The sequence below is a fragment of the Triticum aestivum genome, chromosome 1D (assembly GCF_018294505.1).
Source record: "Triticum aestivum cultivar Chinese Spring chromosome 1D, IWGSC CS RefSeq v2.1, whole genome shotgun sequence".
Lineage (NCBI taxonomy): Eukaryota > Viridiplantae > Streptophyta > Magnoliopsida > Poales > Poaceae > Triticum > Triticum aestivum.
The window spans coordinates 468,808,808-468,814,291 of NC_057796.1; positions in this window are offsets into that span (position 1 = coordinate 468,808,808).

Genomic DNA, 5,484 nt, shown 5'->3' on the forward strand with positions numbered 1-5,484 from the left:
TTTTCCAGTCTGGGGTATTATTTGCAAAACCCATGAGAAAAATTGTGTAGCACAAAAAATCTCGCAAAGGCAAAATCAAAAGGCTTCAAGGTTTTCAAAGAAACACAAATGATTTTTCATGGAGAAGAAGTGCTTAACATAAATCTTACATGCGAAAAGCAAACACAAGATACAGCACTCAGGATGCGCGTACACAATCCTGACATGTTATTAAAAACTAGCGTACTACTCCGGAAGGCAGCAAACACACCAATACAAACTAGCGTACAGATAAAACAACACATCATACAAGCAGGCATAACACGCGGCTACTCGGTGCTCTCAGTCGGAGATGGTGAAGATCTCCTTCCCCTTGCCGATGGCAAGGCTCAGCGGTCCAGGAGAATCAACCTCCTCCTCTCTAGCTGGCTCCTGGCGCGTGACGCTGCGCTGCGGTGATGGTGCGGGGGCGACTGGTGGTAGAGCGCGTGCGGCAGGCGGTGCGGCTCTGACTGGAGTAGGAGCGATGACTCGGTCGAACTCCTCAGTGGTAGGCAGACGGCGAGCAGTGGCCAAAACGGCCGGTGCATACGAGGCTGAAGACGAGACGAATGTCAGAGGCGGCGCCGTGTGGAGAAGCTCCTTCCTGCTGGCAGGACCGCCCCGGACTAAGTCCATGCGGGCAGCCACAAGATCATCTACGAGGTTGTCGAAAGACTCCTCCAGAGCCTTGAGATACTCCACAACCATCTCGATGGCTTCATCTCGTTCTCCCCGATGGCAGGCGAACGCATAGTGGCTGGTGTAAGGCACATGGCATGGGAGGTAGCGGTAGCGACGAGTCTTCATCGTAGGAAGGATGTCCCGAAGGCGAGCTATCGCCTCACGGGCAGCCATCTGCATGGCATGCCTCTCCGTAGGCATGGCCCTTCCCACGAAAACGGAAGTGGCGAGCAGCAGAACGTCCTCCCTTGAACTGCACCACAGCTTGGTGCATAGACACGTCGTCACTGAGCTTGTGCTGATAGAGTGTGAACTCCGGGCGAGCTGCTGGCCCGATCGCGAGCTTGGTGATGGAGACGAGGAGCTTGACAAACCCCTCGGGCACGTTGGTGAACACTCGATTCTCACAGCTGCTGCCAGCCATCTACAAAAGTAGGCAAAAATTCTGAGTAGTCATGTCATAAATTTATGATGACCAACAGAAAATAGCTACAATTGCAAAATGCTGAAAAAGCACAAAAGACGCTAATAACCGATTAGCGATCGCACCTAGTGGCTTCCTACAGTCAGCCTGGCTCTGATACCAAGCTTGTCACGACCGGTTTTTCAATAAAATAATTATTGAGAGACCAATCCCTTTTACGGACCAGCGAGGAAGAATTCCTTCTCACTGGTAGACAATATCTTGGTCACAGAAGAAAAATACCAGGAGTACTAAATATAATACAAGGTTGAGCAGAGACTGCCCAACAATTTATTACATGCACGCCGCTAAAACAAGACGGCGGATAGGGTGGCAACTACTAACTCACGATAATAACGGTGGTGGAAATATCACCGCGAAGCGAGTGATATGATTCCAGAAGACTACAGCTCTTCGAGCGTCGGAGTGAGGCTCGAGAAGACTTATTGCGGGTGGCGGAAGCGTATACAATACAAGTGACCAATATCCGGGATCGCGCAGGACTGACTGGGACTCCTCTAGGCATCGGACGCGCTATCAAACTCTTCATCCAAGAGATCGCCTTCGTCAACATCTGGCCAAATCAACAAGCCAGGTGAGTACTATGAAAGTACTCGCAAGACAGTTCGGACATAAGGTATAACGAATGCAAACATGAAACATATGAACAAGTTAACCAGTGCGATCAGACATAGAGATAATAAATACTGGGTGCCAAGCGAGGGTCTGAATGACGCCTCGAGCGGAAGCTGCAGAATAGTAATACTGGTGCCAAACGAGTGTCTGAAAGACTCCTCGAGCGGAAAATGCGGAATAATAATACAGGTGCCAAACGAGTGTCTGAAAGACTCCTCGAGCGGAAAATGCGGAATAATAATACGGTGCCAAACGAGTGTCTGAAAGACTCCTCGAGCGGAAAATGCGGAATAATAATGCGGTGCCAAACGAGTGTCTGAAAGACTCCTCGAGCGGAAAATGCGGAATAATAAGGTGCCAAACGAGTGTCTGAAAGACTCCTCGAGCGGAAAATGCGAATAATAATGCCACAGTCGGGCGTCGGGGCGACACCACATAAAGGGCTTATAACAGAAAATAAAGACAGTGCATGCCGCAGTCGGACGTCTGAGCGACATCACATAAAGGGCTTATATTTAAAGTAAGAAACAAGTACACGCCACAGTCGGACGTCTGCGCGACGTCTCATAAAGGGCTTATATTGTAGCTCAATAATACAATAGTCGGGAACATAATTTATCACAAGCATGAGACAAAATATAAAGTTAGTCCATCCACAGGAATAACAATAAATCTGAATTTACCACTTGAGCTTGTTCACCGGGGACAAGTGTTTCACACGGATAGATATGGATTTAATGTTTACACTACTTGATCATGGATACGATGATTTGGAAAGAATTGACTCTGCAGAGTTTGTACTTAACCACAGCCAACGGATTTCAGTAGTCACGGGGACTAGTTCCGTCTACGGTGTTTTGGAAGAAACACGTCTAACCCGTACACACCCAATTCAACCATCCGAAGCCAGGGATCACCCTCGGCAACGTTCAAGAAAAACCTTGAGACGGGGAGGCTACAACCTCGCGTAGCATGGGATCAAATTTCTATACGCGCGCTTTAAGGGGGTGCCCCCCCTCTCGGTCCCAACCGGAAACACCCATGCCCCCTGACCGGATGACTGGCTTTAATCCTGGGCCAAGGTACCATCATCCCGGCCTCTCTGTTTGGTGTGTACACGGAAAGAGGTTACCAACTTACTAAACCGCATCCTGGCAATGAGACATGTGGTAGCACGGAAAGGGGAAAGAACGGTAACACGGCTCCAACCATGTTAACGTCGGAAAAGTCGGATGACACAAGGCTGGTATGCTACAACAGTACCACCTTGCTGCCCTTCATGTCACCACATGATTTGGCCACCTCTCATCAGAGGTCATCGCAACTTTGGAACATGCGGGAAAAGAACGATAACGTGGCTCCAACCACGTTAACGTCGGAGAAAGTCGGATGACGCAAGGCTGGTATGCTACAACAGTACCACCTTGCTGCCCTTCATGTCACCACATGATTAGGCCATCTCTCATCAGAGGTCATCGCAACTTTGGAACAACCGGGTCGTTGCCTTACAAGCAACGAGGTATTTACCGACACTCATTATGCCACGCACAAACTCTCACGTGAACATGTAAAACACCTGTCATATCAAATGTTCAAAACATGCTTGCCTGGTTCGGAGAAGTCGGAGTCTAGCTCGGCGAAGTTCGCGGCTCCGTCACCTCTCCCGGAACCTACGGCAATCACGAAACGGGTACTAACGTGAAAACCAACACATGCACAGAAACTTTCCAAATATTTTTCAAATAAATCCCATAAAAAACTAGACAAAATTTGAAGATTGTCAGAAAAAGAATCACTCAAAAATACCTTTTTATTAAAAAGTTATAAAGGTTTCTGTCCAGGGACTTATCTGTAATGAAACAGAAAAGTTCCAGGGTTTTAACTGAGAAAACAGAAAACGCTTCGGTTGGGAATGCGCAAGCGCAAAGGAGAAAACGTATTTGCCCGAAGGCGCCAACAGAAAACGGTTCGCGAATAAAAGAACAGAGGCTGACACGCGGGGTCCACATGTCAGGTTTGAAAAGCTCGCCGGCGCCCGAAGACTGCGGTGGACGCCGGCGTCGAACCACGGCGAGTTAGGAGGAAACGGAGGGTACCAAGAGCTTCAGCGTCCTCTTCCGCGTCGGTGGGTGGTGGACTCGTCCAACGGGGAGCACTACGTCGACGGCGACACTTTCTCCGGCGGACGGCGGCTCGGGTGAGGATGGGGAACTCCGGTGGAGGGCTGCAAGCTTCAAATTGAGTGCGGGTCAGAAAGAGGGATGCATGGTGAAGCTACTGGCAGGAGAATGGAGGCGGAGGAGCACACACGGGGGCGAATCGGGCTGGATCCCGTGGCGGGTCGCGGCGGCCGGAGTCGAGGAAGGAGACCTCCTCGGGGCTCTTCCAGTGGCTAGGCGTGCTCTAGGGGGAGTGCAGTGCTGGTGGGTGCTCGAGTTGAAGCTCGGGGCCTCTATTTATAGGCAGATCGACGGGGTGGACGTGAACGGAGAATCTCCGGCGAGCGATTACGGCGGAGCAGTGGATTGGTAGGGGGTTTGAGCGGCCGGGCAGCATCAGTGGAGGTTACTGGACTCGTTTTACATCTAAACGGGGTCGGTCTTGGCGTAATGGCGTCGGTCCACGGTGAGGTGACCGCACGGGCTCAACGGCGGCAGAGAGCGCGCTCCGCGCCCTGCGGTTCACGACGAGAGCGGAAGCGCATTAGGGGGAGTGGAAGGCCACGCGGCGAGCTCCGGTGGTTTGGGCGGCGCTGGGTGGCGTCGTCGGCGCCGTGTCTCCCGCTGGCGTCCGCAAAGCCGCCGCCGGCGTCGGTCACGGGGTGGCGGACCTTCTGTTGCTCGTCGCCAACGCCCGCAAGGCGCCAGGCGCTCGTGCGGTGCAGGAACAAGAGGGCGGGGACGAGGAGCAAGGCGACGCGGTGGCACTGGCGAGATCGATGCCCTCCTCTGAAGAAAATGACAGCAGCCACTTGACTGAATCTCTGAACTTTCTGAATGTGACAATGACCATGCACTGCAGGTGTTCGACAGAGAGATTTTGCAATGAGATGAATTTTTCTAGAGCTGCAACTTGGTGAGATGACCACTCAAAGTACCCAGGGGCTGCCTGATTTTACTTGGAATTTTTGGAGAAGGTTTTGAATGAATTTCACCAAATTTGTCAAATCTGGTCCAAACTTGCAGCAAGTGTAGTTTGAAAATTTTGAACTGAAGACCAGTGGATCTTCATGGTTCTAGGTTGAGGGTACAAAGGACCAGGGAGGAGAGTTGGTTTGGGGGCAAAAATCAAAACAAAAAATGGAGTTCCTTTGAAAATCTCCAAGAGCTAGAAGAGAAGACAGAAATTTATTTGAATAGAATTTAAATGGAAAATAACCACATGGGGAGGTTCAACTTGCTGGATTTGATGCAGATCATGATCCAAAGGTGAGGGAAGGGTTAGGAGAGAGGATTTGCACTAAGGTCATGGCAAGAAGGAATTGTTGAAAGTGGCAAAGGACTTTCCAAAAGCCATAGTGCAAAATTTCAAGGAGATTTTCAAAAGTTAATTTCCCAAGTGAAAAGTATTTTGTCTTGAGTCCAAATGAAAAGCAAGAACCTCCAAGATCAAGGACAGATCTTGGGTGAATCCACATAAAACTTTTTCCATAAAGAAAAAAATATTTGAGAGGGAGAGTTCTC